This window comes from Gorilla gorilla, chromosome 18 (genome assembly GCF_029281585.2).
Source record: "Gorilla gorilla gorilla isolate KB3781 chromosome 18, NHGRI_mGorGor1-v2.1_pri, whole genome shotgun sequence".
In the NCBI taxonomy this organism is placed as follows: domain Eukaryota; kingdom Metazoa; phylum Chordata; class Mammalia; order Primates; family Hominidae; genus Gorilla; species Gorilla gorilla.
Window position 1 is genome coordinate 69,201,261 of NC_073242.2, and position 21,385 is coordinate 69,222,645.

The following is a 21,385-nucleotide window of genomic DNA, read 5'->3' on the forward strand; positions in this document are numbered from 1 at the left end:
CTACCATATGATACAGCAATCCTAGTACTATTTATATACCCAAAGAAAATGATTCAATATGTCAAAGAAAAATCTGTACCTCATGTTCATTGCAACATTATTCACAATAGACAAGATATGAAATCAACCTAAGTATCCTTTAACAGATGAATGATTAAAGAAAATGTGGTGTATATATACATAATGAAATATTGTTCAGCCTTAAAGAAGGAAATCCTGTCTTTTGTAATAACATGGATGAAACTGGAGGACATTATTTTAAGTGAAATAAGCCAGGCACAGAGAGATAAATGCCATGTAATCTCGCTTACATGTGGAATCTAAAAAAGTCAAACACCTAGAAGCAGAAAATAGAATAATGGTTATTAGGGGAGGGGAAGGAGGGTAGAACTGGGGAGATGTTGGTCAAAGGATACAAAAATTAAGATAAGCAGGAAGAACAAGTTCAAGAGACCTATTGTACAACATGGTGACTACAGTTAATAACAATGTATTGCATACTTGAAGATTGCTAGGACAGTAGATTTTAAGTGTTTTCACCACAAAAGAAATGATAAGTATGTGAGGTAACACATGTATTAATTAGCTTGAGTTAGCCATTTCACAGTGTATCCATATTTCAAAACATCAGGTTGTACGCTACAAATATATACAATTTTTGTTTGTATATTTAAAATTTTTTAATATTTAAAAATTCAACTGAAAAATAAATTCTTGGCCAGGCACAGTGGCTCACACCTGTAATCTCAGCACTTTGGGAGGCCAAGGTGGTGGATCATGAGGTCAGGAGATCGAGACCATTCTGGCTAACATGGTGAAAACCCATCTCTACTAAAAAAGTACAAAAAAATTTAGCTGGGCATGGTGGCGGGCGCCTGTAGTCCCAGCTACTTGGGAGGCTGAGGCAGGAGAATGGCGTGAACCCAGGAGGCAGAGCTTATAGTGAGCTGAGATCACACCACTGTACTCCAGCCTGGTGACAGTGCAAGACTCTGTCTCAAAAAATAAAAAAATTAAAAAAAATTCAGTAGGCAGAACTTTGCACTACGCACCTTGTCATTCACTTTGCATGGAAAGAGAAGAGACTCAAAGTAAGAATGTACTGACTCATGGTCAAATGGCTTGGCTACAGGTCAGGGGGATGGAAGGAGAAAATTTGGAAGACTGGAGAAAAAGACATCTGAGAAAAGGACATATGGGTGGACTTATGGGGATGTACAAAAAGTATGAAGATCTTTGTTTCACATGTTAACACCTACAAGAGGTATCTATCAACAACCAAGGAGAAAAGTGACTCAGCCAGATGATGTTAGCCAACCTCTTCCATTGGCCAGCTCAGTACTAGCACAATTGGTGAATAAATATAGTGACAAGGATGGAGGCTATGCAGAGGCCCAAAGAGCAGAAGTCTCCACTGACTAAGTCTTATCTAGCTACTGCTGCTTCTGAATGTCAAAGTTGTCATCAAGACAGAGCAACACCGAGGCCTCAAGATAGCATCATCCCTCAAGGACACCAAGTAGCCACATGGTGGCAAGCTGAATGCACTGGATTCTTTCCATCACAGGAAGGGTAATGATTCATCTTGGCTGGAACTGATACTTATTCTGAGTATGGATTTATCTTTCCTACTTACATGGCCTCAACCAGCACCACTATCCAAGGGTTGACAGAATGTTTAATCCTCCAATATGGAATCCTACACATCCTTGCATTGTACTTTATAGCACTGTATAAAGGGAATGTACTTTGTAGCACTGCAGTTGCAGTGGTGGACACATGAAAATGCATTTCAGTGATCCTAATACAAATCACGAAATCACAACAACTAGAAGCTGTCAAACTGATGGAGTGATGGAACAGCCTCCAGTAGCCCTTTGAAGCTGCAGGGATGGGATACAAGCATATATCCTAGATCAGTAACCATTATATGGTCCCATGTCACTAATAGAAAGAGGACCATGGATTGAAGAAAGAGTAGCACTATTTACCGTCACCCCCAGGGATTCACTTGGGAAATTTCTGCTTCTTATCTCTGCAATTCAATGCTGTTACACAACGGAAGTAGACAGGAATGTGTTTGGCAGCCAAGGGATGTTTAAGTAGTCCCTTACTAAATTTTGATTGCTCAATTTAAAAGGACAAGTCTAGTAGCCATGGCTACTACACCCCCCTCTCCTATCACCAGGTAAGTGACCTAGACCAGTGGAGGTGCTAGCTGAGGGTAAGAATGTAAACCTGATAGTACCTGTATAGTAGGAAAGGCAGATGATCAGTTTAGGGTGAAAGACCAGTTGAAGAGCCAAGGAGCTATTTTTCCCTCCATGAATGTTACTTCCACATTTCCCCAGCAAAAGAAACCAACCAAAATCCTGGAGGAGCTATTCCTAGATGGAGAGAAGTTATATGAAGTCATGGATCCAAATGACGCGAGGGATGGACAGAGTAGTGTCTTCTGTGGTGTGTAGTCCAGGCCTCCCTGCAGAATGGAGACCCTCATTCCCCAGCTTCCTTAGAGTGCTGTCTGTTGAGGGCACATGACTAAGTTCATGCCCTAGGAATTGCCCTCAGGCCAAAAGAAACTGGGTAGTAGAAGTCACATCCTTGGGGCAAGAACTTAATTTGAATTCATATTGATTGTTGTCAACAGAATTTTAAGTACTGTATGGTATGTGTGTGAAAGGAAAAGAACATTTGAAATGAGCTAATGTAGAGTGGATCTATTGGGGAACTATTGGTGAATAATGATGATGTGGTCAGTGAGGTTCACTGAAGTTCACAGGGTTATTTGAACAGAAAACAACTGGGAGAGGTGGATCTGACACTCAGATTGGGGGACTGTACAAATAATAAGGTATCTGGGCTTCAGTTTTCTCATCTAGAACATGAGGGACTAAATGACTGCCAAGTATCTTCCAGCTTCTATATTCTGTAATGCTTAGGTACTCTGCAGAATATTAAAATGAACAGCACTGGGAGATAGCCCATGGGCTTGAAAAGTGAGGAAAAACAGAAACTGCCAGAGAGAGTTTGTTAAAACCTTAAAAACCTGCACATGGCTGTTTATAACAGTTGTATTCATAACTGCCAAAACTTGGAAGCAACCAAGATATCCTTCAGTAGGTTAATGGCTACACAAACTGTGGTACATCCAGACAAGGGAATATTATACAGCACTAAAAATAAATCAGATATTAAGCTAAGAAAAGACATGGAGAAGACTTAAATATATATTGCTAAGTGAAAGAAGCCAGCATGAGAAGGCTATATATTGTATGGTTCTAAGTGTATGACTATCTGGAAAAGGCAATACTATAATGTAGAAACATCAGTGGTTTTCAGCAATTTGAGGAAAGTAAGAGAGGGATACATAGGTGGAACACAGAGGATTTTTATGGTGATGAAACTATTCTGTATGATACTGGTGGATATCTGTCATTATACAGTTGTCAAAATTCACAGAATTTTACAACACAAAGAGTGAACTCTAATGTAAACTATGGACTTCAGTTATAATAATGTATCAATATGTATCAATTGTAACCAATATACCACATTAATACATGATGTTAATAATAGGGTAAATTGTGTACAGAGGTAGGGATTGGGTGGAGAGCGGGATAGGAAGGTAGTGTTACACGGGAACTCTGTGTACTTTCTGCTCATTGGTTTCTGTAAACCTAAAATTGCTCTAAAAAACAAAGTCTACTAATTTTGAGAAATTTGATGAAAAATGAATATTCATGTAGTACCAAGGTATAAACTCAGAGATCACTGGCTAATTACAGAGGAAAATATACCATTACAATATAGACATCTGGCAATCACCACCTTAATTTAGGAATGAAAATTAGCATCACTGGCAGTGGGACAACCAGACATAAACTTCATAATGTGCCACTATTGGAAGTATACGACATCACCTTTGAATGATTCTGGCCAAAAAATTTAACCTGAATGTAACCAAGTCTTTAAATTTAACTTCAAACTTCAGAAAATTGAGGGGATAGACAAACAAACTAAATGAAACCATGAACAGTCCCACAAATCCAGAATGTGAGATATTCTACGTGACAACTAGCATGGTTCCTTTAAAATGTCAATACCGGCTGGGCACGGTGGCTCGCACCTGTAATCCCAGCACTTTGGGAGGCTGAGGAGGGTGCATCATGAGGTCAGGAGATCGAGACCATCCTGGCTAACATGGTGAAACCCTGTCTCTAGTAAAAATACAAAAAATTATCCAGCCGTGGTGGCAGGCACCTGTAATCCCAGCTACTCAGGAGGGTGAGGCAAGAGTATCTCTTGAACCCAGGAGGCAGAGGTTGCAGTGAGCCAAGATCACGCCACTGCACTCCAGCCTGGTGACAAAGCAAGACGCCGTCTCAAAAAAAAAAAAAAAAGTCTATGCCATTTAGCAAGGGATTAAGTATGGAGAAATCTACTGGATTACAAAATAAGAGACAAAAACAAAATGTAGTGTCCAGTTCTCGATTGGATCCTGGCTTTTAAAAATTGCTATAATTGGGAAACAATTAAGAAAATGTGAATCATAGGGTGTAATTATGCAAACCTAGATGCTGTATATATGTATATTTTTGAGACAGAGTCTCACTGTGTCACCCAGGCTGGAGTGCTGGTGCGATCTCAGCTCACTGCAACCCCAGCCTCCCAGGTTCAAGCAATTCTCGTGCCTCAGCCTCCTGAGTAGCTGGGATTACAGGCACCTGCCGCTGCACCAGGCTAATTATATTTTCAGTAGAGACGGGGTTTCACCATGTTGGCCAGGCTGGTCTCAAACTCCTGACCTCAGATGATCTGCCCACCTTGGCCTCCCAAAGCGCTGGGATTACAGGCATGAACCACTACATCCGGCCCTATATATTTTCACTTATTTATTTTTTATAAGGAAAATCAAATGTTCCAGCACCACTACTGAGCATCAGTCATTTCCTCTACTTGAGCTGCAATGCCAATATCAAGGGCCATATACTGTTTATCAAGTTTCTATACATGTTCCAGTTTAATCTTATGAGACCACCACAGTGTAGATGGTCGACTAGTTGACTGAAATGTGTTACATGGGGCATGACTGTTTATATTTGAAAATATTTGGGAGTTGAATAATTTTAAGGAATTACTGATAACTTGGTGTGAAAGGATAAGGGAATTGTGGTTATGCAAGAAAATGGCTTTAGTTTTTGAATATGCAGGCTTAAGTATACAGAGGCAAATTAGCATGATGCCTATAATTTACTTTTAATTCAAATTGAAAAATTACATAAAGAAAACTTGACAAAATATTAACAATTAATGGGATTTAGGTGGTGGTTATGTGGGTGCCCATTTTTTCTACCTTTCTGTAGGCTCCAATGTTTCATAATTAAAAGGGAAAAAATGGGGCCACAAGAGAAGGTACAATTAAACATTAATGGGTCCCTTCTCCCAAGCGGTTAGTGCTGAGAGTGTGGAGTGTGTTCTCCAGGATCAGCACATATTTATTATCTTGAAAAATCCATTCCCCCGAAAAAAATACCATGAAAAAAACTTAAAAAAAAAAAAAAAGGTTTCTGTTTTAACACCGGTCACCCCTGCAAAACACTTTACAAAAAAATCCTTGTCTTCACTGCCACAGACATTTTCCTTTTCTTCTTGTATAAGATTACCCGGTGAGGCAGCCGAGAGCGACCCACCCGCCCCCTTGCAGCTCCGAAGCAGCTTCAAGAAGGAACAGGATCCCGAGGCCTGGACGCTGGACCCTACACCGCCACCCTCGTCCCAGCCCTCTGCAGGTCGCAGTTCCTCGGCCGTGGAGTAGTTTTGGATTCCAGGTGATTTTGTCTTTGTGCGCTGGCCCAGACTTCTGCCCCAGCCCTTACTCTCCTTTCACGGAAAGCTCGCAGCCTGTGGCCCTACCGGCAGACAGGTGCAGAGGTGAGCCCAGCGTCCCAGCCATCCCCTGTCCTCGCACCGCACATGACCAGGCCTGCTGGCCGGTCCTCTCTATCCTGGGCTACAGGAACCAGATCACCGGCGCTCCTTGGGAAATGCAGGATGTGGAATGTGGTTAAGACCCCATGAATTTTGATGTTATAAAGGACTAGCCAATACACACTAAGTGGTCTCGGTGTGATCCATCACTCCGCAAAAATGGAGTGGGCAACATGTTCATTAAAAAATTGGACAAATCTATTGACTATAAAGCATTGCATGATACATCTGCTTTTGGTAACATCTTTTTGTTGCAGAAAAAACCAGGTTCTTGTCATACCACCAGGAAAAGGCACGCAAACACTTGAAGGGTGAGGGGGAACGGAGTTTATTGGGTGGAAAGGAAAAAGCAAAAATAACTCTCAGCAAAGAGAGAAAGAATCCCGCTAGCAGGTTTCCCACCTCATAGATTAAATCCTAGGTCACTACATGGGAACAGGCCAGACTCCTCTCCACTGCACACCACACAAACTTCCCAAGGCTCCACCCCGTAATCCCAGTGCACAGGTGGGCATTATTCAGAATCAGTGAGGAAAGAGCGGCTTCAACCAGGACCTGCAGTCCAGTTTATCAGTCTTCAGGCTGTTTTAGTCTTGAAGGTGGTGTTTTACCAGAGGACCCTTGGCTGCCTCCTGTCTCTATCACTTTCACATTAGGTGCTTTGTGGTGAAAATGGTTTCAAGGGTGATGGCATTGTACATTTTGAGACACAGAAGCAGCTGAAAGATCTATTCAAAAATAAAATGGATGCTTCTAAATGATAGCAAAGTCTTTGTTGGATTAAGTCTTGTAAACAACGAGAAGCAGAACTCAGAGTTAAAAAGTTCACCAATGTTTACAGGAAGATTTTTGGAGAAGACATGGATGGTAGGTGCCTTAAAGATCTCTTTGGCAAGCTGGGATCTATCTTAAGTGTGATAGTAGTGGTTAATGAAAGTGGAAAACCCAAAGGTTTTGGATTTGTCAGCTTTGAAAGGCATAAAGATGCGCAGATGAGATGAACAGAAAGAAGCTCAATGGAAAACAAATTGATGTTGGTCAAGCTCAGAAAAAAGTAGAATGGCAGATGGAACTTGTGTGCAAGTTTGAAAAGATCAAGCAGCATAGGATCACCAGAAAACAAAGTGTTAACATTTATGCAAAAAATCTTGATGGTATTGATGAATGTCTCTAGAAAGAACTTTCTCCACTTGGTACAATCACCAATGCAAAGGTTATGAAGGATGGTTGTCACAACAAAGGGTTTGATTTGTGTATGTTTCTCCTCTCCAGAGGAAGCAACTAAAGGACTTTCAGAAATGAATGGTAGAATTGAGGGCACTGAGCCATTGTATATAGTGTTAACTCCATGGGAAGAAAAGCAATGAAGAGCACCAGGCTCAGTTCATTAACCAGTGCAGTATGTGCAAAGAATGGCAAGTGTAAAAACTATGCTCAACCTGGGAATCAGTCCCTATCAGCCAGCACCTTCTTCAGTTGACTTCATGGCAGTTATCCTACAGACTGAGAGCCATGCTGCAAAGTATTCTCCTAGCCAAACTGCTCAACTAAGTTCAAATCCTCCCTAAATTGCTCAGGGTGCCAGACCTCATCCATTGAAAAATATGCCTAAGCCACTCCTAGCTCACTACATTTAGTAGTAAGAGACCAGCTTCTTCACAGCTTCCACGAGTCATGTCAACACAGCTGTTGTAACACATCGAAACAGACAATAGGAGCACATCCTGCAGTTGCCACTACTGCTACTACAGATACTCCTGCTTTTTGTACCATTTCACAGTATAAATATGCTGTGGAAGCTCACAATCCTCAATGGCATTTTCATGCACAGCCCCAGGTTACCTTGAAGCAGCCTGCTGTTCATGTAGAAGGTCAAGAACCTTTGACTTCCATGATGGCATCTGCTCCTCCTCAAAAGCAAAAGGAAACGAGTGAATGGTTGTTTCCTCTTCTTCAAGCCATGCCCTAGTCATGCTGGTAAAATCATTGGTATGTTGTTGGAGATTGGTAATTTGGAACTCCTTTATATGCTTGAATCTCCAGAGCCTCTCTATACTAAGGTTGACAAAGGTATAGCTGTACTACAAGACCACCAAGCTAAAGAGGCTGCCCAGAAAGCAGTTAATGGTGCCACTGGTGTTCCAATTGTTTAAAACTGATCAGGGACCACAGAAAGAAACTTGAGCATCACTGAAGAAAAATATCTCAATATCAAAAACCTTAAATACTATGGAAAAAATTTGTAAAGTATAAAATAAATTTAAAAAGGAAACTTTGAACTTTACATACCAAGCAGATGTCAGATCTAACAAATGCAATGATAGTCCTAGATTACTTATTGATTTGAAAAGAAAAAATCCTCCCAAAATAATAAAATATAGAAACACTGTAATGCTTTTTAGACTCTGTGATAAGTAATTTTCAGCAAAGTATAAAAATTTAAAGCATTCCTTTAATTTTGTAATTCATTAGTGTGGAATAGCTAAGAATGTCACTTCTGTTTTAAGTAACAGAATTGATAACTGAGCAAGGAAAGGTAATTTGGATTATAAAATTTTGCTTTAATAAAAATTCCTTAAACAGTGAAAAAAATAGGCAAAGATACAAAAAAAGTTTATAAGAAACAACAATCTTGTATTTATTTGTTATTTTATTTTATTTTATTTTATTTTATTTTATTTTATTTTATTTTATTTTATTTTATTTTTTTGAGATGGAGTCTCGCTCTGTCACCCAGGCTGGAGTGCAGTGGTGTGATCTTGGCTCACTGCAACCTCTGCCTCCCAGGTTCAAGTGATTCTTCTGCCTCAGCCTCCCGAGTAGCCGGGACTACAGACACCTGCCACCATGCCTGGCTAGTTTTTTGTATTTTTAGTAGAGACAGAGTTTCACCATGTTAGCCAGGATGATCTCCTTCTCCTGACCTCCTGATCCACCCGCCTTGGCCTCCCAAAGTGCTGGGATGGTGTGAGCCACTGTGCCCAGCCTTATTTGTTTAAATACTATAAACACTAATATCATACACATGGTTAACTGGTTGTAATTTTAAAATTATATTAATAAATTTTTATAAAAACTTTTTATAAATAAAAAACTTAAAATTTCAAATAAATAACAACATCTGCCACACTACCTTAAAACGGCGACTATTTCAGTATTATGAACATATATCACAGACACTTAGAGAAAGTTCAATAAATAAAGAATAAAAAGAATAGGTACAACAATTTTCCTCCTAATCAAAAACACAATTCCTCATTTTGAAAATTATTTCTTATCTCTCTTTTATTAAAATAAACTTTCTACTTTGAAATCTAATCCTCTTGTGAATGTAAAATACTATCTTGTAAATATGTATATATACACATATATTTTATTATTATGTTTTTTGAGACAGAGTCTTGCTCTGTCTCCCAGGCTGGAGTGCAGTGGTGTGATCTCAGCTCACTGCAACCTCTGCCTCCTGGGTTCAAGCAATTCTCCTGCCTCAGCCTCTCCAGTAGCTGGGACTACAGGCACGCAGCACCACACCCGGCTAATTTTTTGTATTTTTAGGAGAGATGGGGTGTCACCATGTTGGCCAGGATTGTCTCGATCTCTTGACCTCATCGTCTGCCCGCATTGGCCTCCCAAAGTGCTGGGATTACAGGCATGAGCCACAACACCCTGCCTATATTTTTATTTTTTTTATAAGTGACAATAAGATGTCCTCATGATTTAAATAGTAGTCAAAACACTGGCACAGTTTAAATTTTTAGAATTTGAGTACTAGAATTACAGTATTTGAAAATGGAGTCTGTACTTTGTTGTAAAACTATAAAGAGAAAATGTCACTAAAACAGTAGCTATTTTATCTTTTCCCAGAGTTATTCTCCCAGAGTGTATTTTCTAAGAGTTATTTCCCAGACGGTTTTAGAACTTTTGGCAGTTTCGGTGATATATTCTGTAAAAGCCCTTAGTCTTAATAAGAATAACACATAGTTTTGATTCCTTAAATTTTAATTGCTTCACTTGGCAAATTTATGTGTAAATTTCATATTCTGTGGTATTTTAATATCTTGCTTGTGAGAAGAGGAAAAAGAGGAATGAAAGTAATATTCAGTCCTTGCATTGAGCTTTTGCCAAAGAAGTCTAAAGAATTTCTAAAATGCCATTCAATAAGGCCATTTTAGAAGTGTTTATATGACTCTTATAACTTTAAAATAAAGAGTCTTGAAGTTAACTAAAACTCACTTTGCTTGTGATGGGTTCTACATTAACATGGCAGATTTAATCAGCCAGAATTAAAAGGTAATTCTATATTACTAAGGAGAAGAAACTGCCACATGACAGTAGTCTCCAAATCTTTCATTTTTGGAGGCTGCCTTTTATGTCTAGATTTTAAAATACTAATTGAAAAAATTATAGTTTACTTCCATTTGTGATTTAATTTTATTTCTATAAATAAAAATATAGATAATGTTTCATCTAAAAACCGCTAAACCAGACTTTCATTTTAAGGGCATGGCAGAAATAAGGAAAGACTAACTTGGTTCTATTACTTAACATATTATTTATTCAGGTAGTCACCAAAACCAGAATTTAAAATCTATTCGGTTAACCCATTTAAACTTGATGTGTTTTACTCCCTTTTTTTTCTTTTTGTAGTGATCTTTTTAATTGAATTACTGGACATCATAGGGAGTTCTACTCCTCCTATTTGGAAACTTAGGCTATCTTACCAAGTTCAATATTCAAAGTTTTTCTTTCTGCCGTTAAGTTTGTTTAATTTTATATTAAGCTCAGTTTGTATTATGATATCAAATTCAGCCTGAGGGATTACTTTAAACTTTCTTAGGGTATTTACAGATTTAATTTGTTCTTACAGTATGTAAATACCAAGACAGCATTCCATTTAATATTATTTTTATTAAATTAACTTTGGAGTAAAAAGTCCAAGAAAAGCCCTGTACTGAAATCACATGTTTACTAAATCCTGGATTTTCTGTACAGTCCCTACATATTTCTACTTTAGAATTCTTCTTTCATGTGAAATAATTTATTAAAAGAAGCAGGCAGATGATGACAGGTAAACTTTTTAATGATGTTCTAATGTTGGCAATTGCAGTTTTATTTTGCTTGGATCATAATGGCGTGTAAGCATTTTAGGCCCCAGAATGCCCATAAGTAGAGCTCCATTTGGAGCTGTGATCAAGATGGCTAAAAATGCTACTGTCATCACATCCTTTGCATATGGTTCCAAGTGGGGTGCGGAGACTGTTGCTGTTTCTAGAGCCAGAGGACCTAACACAGCCTACATTTAGGGGTAAAAATGGGGCATAAAGAAAAATATTAAACTGAGTTAATATATAATGTAAATGGCTCTGTTAAAATAAACAAAATCTAGTACTAGACTATTAGAAAAAAAAGTACTCAGTAATTTTCATAAGTTACTCATCAGTTCCATGTTCTTCCTAGCAAATATATGTGGAGGAAGAGTACAATAGTGACAAATCAGCATGCAAACATTTTTTGGCTGATTTTGCACTCTTGTCCTCTCAGTGTTCCTCTATTCAAATATCTCTTTTGAGTGTTGCCCTCATAACACCAGGAGTTCTAACGAAACCGGTTTTGCTTAGTTGCCTTTATCGTGTTCCAGTGGTTTTTGACTACAAGAAGACAAAATAAAATATTAAGTTTTCTTATGGTTCTCTAGGATTTGTTGCCCTTCTTCTCATTGTTCTCCTTATTCAGGGGGCACTGGGTTATAGCAGAACTGACAGCAGGCTTGGAATCTAGCAAACTGGGTTTGAATTCTATTTTTGCTGCAACCAGGCTAGTGACCTTGTACAAATGACTCACACTCTCTAACCTTTTACTTACTTACGTGTAAAACGAAGAACAAAATACTTATCTTACTGGATGGTTGTGAAAATTAAATATTAGGATGTGAAGAATACCTGGCACAGAGTAGGTATTCAGATAGTAGTAAGTTTCTTTCTCCTTCACTCCTCATCCCCTGCCAGGTCAGAGATTGAGTTCTTTTGAAGTTTTTGTTTTAGAATGACTCTACCGGGTCACAGGTTTTTTTCCCTAGTTACTTTCTACCACATTATTTTTAATAACATAAAGCAAATTTCTTGCTAACTCTCTTTCCTTGTGTTTAACAACTAGGCATGAAATTGCCTTAAAATTTGGGGGAATTAAATACCAATATATAACATATTTTCTATGGAGTTGCAAAGTAACAACATAATAGTAGAAACATTACCTCTGATATGGAACATTATGGCAAAATAACCCCTCAATTTAAGATCAATTTCTATATCCTAAATCAATAATTTAAAATGGTATTATTTTTATATCATAACTTTTAATGTACTGAACATGATCCAGTATGCTGGAGGATGCTAGGGAGAAAAAAATAATCATGCAGAAAACCACCTTGAAAGAATCTTACAGTTTAGAAGAGGATTTGAACATAAAAGAACTGCCAACAGAAAAAACAAAAACAAAAACCAAACCCATTGACTTTTAAGAGATGATGACGATAATGGTGAAACTAGAAATAATATTTTTATAGTTATATGGCATTCATCATATGTCAGGTATCATTCTTAAAGCTTTCCATTTATCAATTCATTTAATTCTTATGACAACCTTATTATGTGAGGACTTTTATTAGATGATAAATGATTTCCTCCTAGTGACTGAGATTTAATATTATTCTTTAAAAAATCCAATTGCCAAGCTGATCTTACATTTGTAAATTAAATTATTTATTTACTCTCCTAATAGCTTCTATTTTTCCAGTCTAATTTTTATCAGTAACTCAAAACTAAGGAACAAGAGAAAGTTGATCCTTAGCCAATTTTATTTTAGCAGCAGAGAACGGCGGAAGAGGATAAAGGTGAAAATAATTTAAAATTGAAATTTAAATATTTGTTGATCGTATTTACTTGTGACATTATTGTTATCTATTATTGCTGTTGTGACTCTACTTGTATAAATAATTAATTTTTTATGTCTTGCCAGTTCCTGGAACCAGCTTGATATTCTTTTTGTAGAAGCTAGCCTGGAGCCAGCAGACAGGAATAGGCAGAAGCAGAATAATACTGCAGGACTCGAGTGAGTGGTCTCTTTCCTCATACTTGCTTTTCTTTTTTCCCTGCTTTATGAAAATTATGAAATAATGAAACAAAATTGCAAGAGTATTGTTGGAAGGAGAGAGAACAGATACTCCTTTTGCAGATTTATTATTCCCTAGAGTAGACATTAAAAATAAAAAGTTATTATTTATATTTCTTGAAGGTAAGATAAAATAACAGCATTGTTTTTTTAACTGAGCACCACCATATGCCAGAGAGAGTGCTAAGCACTTTACATGGATTATCTCATTGAATCCTGACAACACTGCTAAGAAACAGATATAGTCATAGACTTCATTGTAAGATGAGAACACTGAAGGACTGAGAGACTAGAAAATAATTTTCCTGAGGTTATAGGCAAGTAACATGGTATTCAAAACAGGTAGTCTGGCCCTATGAACCTGCTTTTCTAACATGATAATAGAGGATTTTTTGCATGAAAATTTAGGAGCTTCTGTTTTGGAATAACAACTAAGAAAAGAGTCACAGGAAATTAAGGTATATTATGCTGCCAAGTTAAACAGTCTAACAAGAAGTAGCAATATATTTTAGTAGGAGGAGAATATCCTTGAATAACAGGGCAAAATTACAAGGTTTTCCTTTCCATTCATTCATCCTTGCAGGCATGCAATACCTATTTGCCTCCTGCATGTCAGTCACTGTGTTAAGTGCCAGGGAGAAATAATGAAAAACAACGGCAACAACCAGACACTGTCCCTGTCCTTACGTAGTCTATCAAGGGGGCGGGGGCAGGGATTTAGCCATTAACCAAATAGTATACAAATAAATGTGTAATTAAAAAAATATATGTGCATTTGTGTGATGGAGTGAGTGGCAAGGTAGGAAAAGTATTTTTTAAAAAATCAATGTGTCTCTATTTTACTTTACTTTTTTTTGCGACAGGGTCTCACTTTGTCACCCAAGCTGGAGTGAAGTGGCGTGACCTCAGCTCACTGCAGCCTCAACCTCCTGAGTTCAAGCAATCCTCCTTCCTCAGCCCCCAAATAGCTGTGACTACAGGTGCGTGCCACCACACCTGACTAATTTTTTTGTATTTTTTGTAGAGACGGGGGTTTTACCATGTTGCCCAGGCTGGTCTTGAACTCCTGAGCTCAAGTGATCTGCCTGCCCCAGCCTCCCGAAGTGCTAGGATTACAGGCATGAGCCACCATGCCTGGCCTGTGTCTCTACTTTTTAAAATCATAACATTTAGCTTTGTTATATTCAGCAAAATATAAAAACTCCAATTTTCAGATATATTCTTATTATATATTTTAGGAAAATAAAAAACATATTTTCATAAACTTAGGAAGTACTTATTGAAAGAATACTTTTTGATTTCAAAATAATTGCTTTTAAAACTGAGATTTCAAAAGGTTACATTGGCTGGGCCCAGTGGGTTATGCTTGTAATCCCAGAACTTTAGGAGGCTGAGGCAGGAAGATCACTTGAACCTAGGAGTTCAAGATCAGCCTGGGCAACATAGCAAGACCTCCTCTTTACAAAAAAATCAGAAAGAAAAGGCCAGGTGCAGTGGCTCATGCCTGTAATCCCAGCACTTTGGGAGGCTGAGGTGGGCGGATCACTTGAGGTCAGGAGTTTGAGACTAGCCTGGCCAACATGGTGAGACCCCATATCTACTAAAAATACAAAAATTAGCTGGGTGTGGTGGTGTGCACCTGTAATCCCAGCTACTGAGGAGGCTGAGGCAGGAGAATCGCTTGAACCTGGGAGGTGGAGGTTGCATTGAGCTGAGATCATGCCACTGCACTCCAGCCTGGGCAACAGAGTAAGACTGTCTCAAAAAAAAAAAAACTGAAAAAAAGCAGTTGGGTGTGGTGGCAGGTGACTGTGATCCTAGCTACTCAGGAGGCTGATGTGAGAGGATTGTTTGAGCCCAGGAGGTTGAGGCTGCAGTGAGCCGTGATCATGCCACTGCACTCCAGTTTGGGTGACAGAGTGAGACCTGGTCTCAAAATGAAAATAAAAGTAAAAATAGAAAAAGGTTACATTGAGTTTCTTTGTTTGTTTTTGTTTATTTATTTATTTTTTTGAGATTGAATCTTGCTCTGTCACCCAGACTGGAGTACAGTGGTGCCATCTCAGCTTACTGCAACCTCCGCCTCCTGGGTTCAAGTGATTCTCCCATCTCAGCCTCCTGAGTAGCTGGGACCGGTTACGTTAATTTTAATGAATAGTTATGATCAATCAAACATTTAAAAAGTAAGGATAATAGCTCATATTTTGTGATTGGAGTAGCATTTTTCATTTTAAATTTTAAAAGCATCAAAACAAAAGCATTAAGCAATAGGCTTAATATGTTCTTACCTGTACTGTAGCTTTGGGCATCCATGCTACAGCAATAAATATTTTCTCCTTAAAACTAAAACCAGCAAAGCACATCAATAGATATGTGGTTAAAATTTGAACACATAATGCCAAACTCAAGAGTGGCAACAGATATGCCTACAACAGATGAAAACAAACATAAATAACAAAATATTTGTGAAGAAGTGTTCTTTATGCCCAGGAATATGATTTCTAAAACTTTTGAAAGCATTTTAAGGCTATTGTCTCTTCATGTGTTTAATTTTTACATAAAACAATGATAATAAAAAATGAATATGATGGAGGATTCTCTGTAAAGTGCAAGACAGTATCTGATGGTGGGGGTTCCATGAAAAATAAGACAGATGACATTTATACAATTCTGAACTAATAGACTTTTTTTGAATACTTTTATTATTATTAATAATAATTTACTTTTTGAGAAGGATTCTTGCTCTGTCGCCCAGGCTGGAGTGCAGTGGTACAATCTCAGCTCACTGCAACTTCCGACTCCCAGGTTCACGTGATTCTCCTGCCTCAGCCTGCTGAGTAGCTGGGATTATAGGCGCGCACTACCACACCTGGCTAATTTTTGTATTTCTGGGAGAGATGGGGTTCCCCATGTTAGCCAGGCAGGTCTTGAACTCCTAACTTCAAGAAGTGTGCCCGCTTCAGCCTCCCAAAGTGCTAAGTTTACAGGCATGAGCCACAATACCCAGCCAATAGTTTTAAATGAAAGTACTCAAAAAGTGCTGATCGTATCAAATATGTTCCCTCAGGAAAGAAATCTTATATTTATTTCCTTAGATAACTCAGGGAAGATATTCAGGGCTGTCCTTGGTTTAAAAAAGAAAGAGCACACAGTGTAAAGGAAGAGCAATATGAAAATATGACACTGTATCAACATGTGTTTCTGAAGAAGGTCCTTGTAGCCATTCAAAGATATATTGTAAATAAAAATAAATGCATTTATAATTTTCTTAAATATTTTTGAATTTCATATTTTTTGTGCTCTATTTATTCTTACCAACAATATTTGATTCAAGCAATGAAACAGATACTTCTGCTCCAACTAAACCAAAAAGAAGTGGTTGAAAAATATCCCATACATTTGTAATAATCTTTTGGACTTTCATCTATAGAAAAGAGAAATATATTTATAATTATTTTGGCACATAAATATATTTCAGAAAGTTAAGTTTTCCCTCACCTTTTTTTTCACTTTTTAAGTATTTTAGAGATGGGGTCTTGCTCTGTTGCCCAGGCTGGAGTGTAGTGGCATAATCTTAGCTCACTGTAGCCTTGAACTCCTGGGCTCAAGTGATCCTCTCGCAGTCTCCCAAGTAGAACTACAGGTGTGTACCATCATGCTGGGCTAATTTTTAAACTGTTTATAGAGACGGGGTCTCACTATATTGCCCAGGATGGTCTAGAACTCCTGTCTTCAAGTGGTCTCTGGCTGTGGACTCCCAAAGCACTGGCATTATAGGCATGAGCCACCATGCCTGGCCTAAAGTCACTTAACATTTAATAAATTTAAGACTCTTTATTTTAATAAAAATGTTAAACTTAATTAATAAAAACTGAGCACTTCAATAGTTTTACTTAAACACTTAGGTAGAATTTGATTAAAAGAAACTCACAAAGCAATAAAATAATACTATTTGGCCATTTTGTCACAGAATAAGTGATGTCCTTAGGGTTCTAGCCATGTTTCATATGAGTTCCAGATTTTGTCTCTAAGTTAACTGAACAGAGATAGAACTACATCATGCCTGATGAGAACATACCCAGTTCATGCAAACATTTGGGATCTCAGAAGGAGGTTGGGAAGCCTTCCACTAACAACCATCCTGGAACTCAATCCCATTAAAGTGAATCCTGATATATATAGCATATACTACTAGGAAAAACAATTTGGAAGTCTACTAGGCCTGCTTCCAAAGAACCCATGTTGAATACTTTTAAAGTTACTTTTTCCTTAAAACAAAACAAAACATACATTAGATTCTCATTTAGCTGCCTATCCAGCTTCCCTTTCTGGAAACGAATGCCTCCCAGTACTACTTCCCCAATTAAAAGGTTACAGGAAAGGCCCCCTATTGGCCTACATTACTCTGGCTCTTCTCCAGGAATTTGGATGAAGAGATTTCAGTCTCAGTCTGGGTTTAATTTTTTTTTAAACAGAAGATACATAAGAACTTTGATGTCTCTTCCTTGAGGCATAAACTATCTTCATAACTATTTCCCTTATGACTGTGTTTTCTGATCCCCACTTATTATAGTTTAAAAAAAGAAAAACAAAGAAAAACGATGTTACTACTCTTTACAGCATAATTATCCTGTTTGTTACTTTTAACCTTTGTTTCAGTTCTGTGTCTTTTACCATTTAAAAAAATTCTAGCAGTTTTAATTTTATTTATTGATTTGCATTTCATTCATTTCATTTCTTTTATAATTATGATTATATAAGAATACTAAGCAAAATGCCACTATGATTTTTGATTAGGGAACTTCTCAAGCTGATTCTAAAATTTATCTAAGAAAGAATATGTGTAGGAACAGCCAAAAAATACTTTAAAAAGAAGTATAATCTATATTAGATTTTGACACATAAAAGTGCAGTGATTTAAAACAGTGGTGTTGGCATAGAAATAGAGAAGTAGGATTAAATAGACTTCAGAATTAATATATATGGGAGAATTTAGTTCATGTTAAAAAAGTGAATTATTAATGAATTGGTCAATAAATAAACAATTTGGCAAAAAATGACTGTCTAGTTTATGTGCATATATATGTATGTACATATTCATCACATGCAAGTATATATGTGTGTCTGAATATGTATGTATATTTATGTGTGTGTGTATATATATATATATACACACACACACACACACATCAGGCATGATGTAGTTCTATCTCTGTTCAGTTAACTTACAAACTGTATGTGTGTGTGTATATATATATAGTTTGTAAGATACACATACATATATATGTATAACCTTACCTCACAGCATTCACAAAGATAAATTCCAGATAGATTAAAAGACTAAATGAAAAAACAAATTAAACAAACAAAAACTACCAAAATATTAAATGATAATACACAAAATAGTATATCTTTGTAATGTTTATATGTTATAATCTTCAGTGAGAAAGTCCTTCTTAAATGAGATGCAGAATCCAAAATCAAAAAATAGACCAATATGACCAATAGATTTGGTCATAGGAAATTTTACTTTCATACACCAGACACCATAAACAAAGTTGAAGATAAGCAAAAATTATATGCAATATATACATAACAAAAGATCAGTAGCCCTAACACTAAGAGAAACTATAAATTAGAAACAAAAAAATAAATAACCCAATAAAAATGGTCAAAGAAGATCATAGGTATTTTAAAAAGAATATATGAAGAGAAGCTTACTATACTACTAATCAGAGAAATGTAAATAAAGAATAACAACATCACATAATTGTAAGAAACTATAAGAATTGGATGGTGAGGTCATTTAATAGTAAAAAGAATAGAACTAGTGATAATATCAAGTGCTGTTGATGAGTTAAGGTATTAGATATTGTTGTGCACTGTTGGCAGAGTATAAATAACCAAAATTTTTGAAGGGATAATTTAGCAGTGTCCATCAAAATAAAACACAGATCATTTCCAGCCAGGTGTGGTAGCTCATGCTTGTAATCCTAGCACTTTGCAATGTCAAGTTGGGAGGATCCCTTGAGCTCAGGATTTTGAGACCAGCCTGGGCAACATAGATAGAGACTGTCTCAAAAAAAAAAAAAATCATTTCTAGGACTCTATTCCTACAGATGTACCTATAATCCCAACACTTTGGGAGGCCGAGGCAGGAGTATCACCTGAGGTCAGGAGTTCAAGACCTGCCTGGCCAACATGGTGAAATCCCGTCTCTACTAAAAACACAAAAATTTGCTGGGCGTGGTGGTGTGCACCTGTAATCCCAGCTACTAGGGAGGCTGAAATAGAAGAATCACTTGAATCCAGGAGGTGGAGGTTGCAGTGAGCCAAGGTTATGCTACTGCACTCCAGCCTGGGTGACAAGAGTGAAACTGTGTCTCAAAAAAAAAAAAAGACATGAACAACACTGTTTATGACAGCACTGTTTGTAAATAACAAAAAGTGGAAACGATCTTAATGTCTATAAATAGAATACTGGTTACTTAAAAAAATGTAAAGGGGTTCGATATTTGACAGTGGTGGGGAATAAAGAAATCTTTTACATTTTTTTCTATATGTTTTATTCTTTTACAAGCATTTCTATTTTTATTATTTATTTGTTTGTTTATTATTATTTTGTGTGTGTGTGATGGAGTTTTGCACTTGTTGCCCAGGCTGGAGTGCAATGGCATGATCTCAGCTCACTGCAGCCTCCGCCTCCTGGGTTCAAGCAATGCTCCTGCCTCAGCCTCCTGAGTAGCTGGAATTACAGGTGCCCACCACCATGCCACCATGCCCAGCTAATTTTTGTATTTTTAGTAGAGATGGGGTTTCACCATGTTTTGGCCATGCTGGTCTCAAACTCCTGACCCCAGGTGATCTGTCCACCTCGACCTCCCAAAGTTCTGGGATTACAGGCATGAGCCACCGTGCCTGGCCTTTTACAAACATTCTTCATGGATTAATTGTATAATTAAAATTTCAATGAATAAAATAATTAGATTGATATAAGTAATATAATAATATTATATAAAACTTGGGAAAAAGAGAAGCCTGATGTGATTAACTCAACTTCTGATTCCATATTAGTATATATCCAGCTGCTTTTCCTAAATATTTTATTTCCTCGATTGATTGATACACTTTCTTGAGGATAGCAAATCTTTTGGAATATTTTCCAACAAGAATGAGGGGATTTCCTAAATATATGTAAAAAATTCAGTTGTCTTAGCTTTTAAAATATAGCATATTAAAAATATTCACCTTTTCTTGGGACCATTTTGTCCCTGCAATGAAACTCAACACTAGTGTGCATAATCCTCCAGATCCACGTAAACCAATATGTTGGCTGCCTAAGACAGCAGAAACACACGTAGTCAAAACAAGGAATCCTCTCTTCAATGTAAGTTTTTTCTAGAATTAGATAGATATTTAGAAATTAGTTTATATTAAATATATAATACAAGATTTGACATTATCTATTATATATGTTTGACCCTTTGATATTATGTCTTTAAATGTTATATTAAATGTCTAAAATTTTGATTTTCTTTCTCACCGTACATTTTAGTGGACTTACTACCAAGTAACAAAATTTCGAATTAGTAACGTTTCATCTTCTGCCACATCTCTGATACTAGTATCAGTAAAATGGTTTAAGTATTACTTTAAGTTAAGAAGAAAAGAGACCCATAAAATCTCCAGTTTCATATAACATATCCAATGAATTCTTAAAAAATATTTGAATTACCCTTTGGTCAATATGTTACAGCTAAATTTGGATGGAAATTACAGAAATACAAAAGTAATGGCATGTTTTCCTTTAAGGCAGGAAATGGCTAAGTTTGAGTGTTGCCTTTGTCAAAGGATAGCAGGAGTGAATTTCAGTCAGAAAATATGCAGAAATAAATGGGAACCTATCTCCCCCTAAAATGTTTAAGGGGAAATTATCAAACATCAATAGGCAATTTAGTAGAGAAAGGGAAAGTATAATTCAGAGGGATACTCTGCATTAAGTATATTTTTTGACATTCCTTATTTGCCAAATCAGAAAGCAGAGACTTTAATCAAAGCCATTGACCTGTATCAATCACTGCTGTGCTCAGTTTTAAATACAGAGTAGGCATTGGAGGCTAGTTTTAGAAAAATAGAGTTAAGTATTAAATTTCATGGATCTTACCAAAGTTTAATATTTTGAAAAAAATGTCTAATACTATACGTCTATAAAATAGATTTTGTATTT

General features: G+C 37.0%; 2 pseudogenes; one reads left to right on the top strand and one right to left on the bottom strand.

The window, feature by feature from the left end:
- The first annotated feature begins 2,156 nt into the window (after nucleotides 1-2,156).
- Nucleotides 2,157-8,144, top strand: LOC101136419 (polyadenylate-binding protein 1-A-like; annotated as a pseudogene).
- A 2,924-nt stretch (nucleotides 8,145-11,068) lies between these two features.
- LOC115931030 (sodium/hydrogen exchanger 9B1-like) overlaps nucleotides 11,069-21,385 on the bottom strand; it is a 47,230-nt pseudogene continuing 36,913 nt past the window's right edge.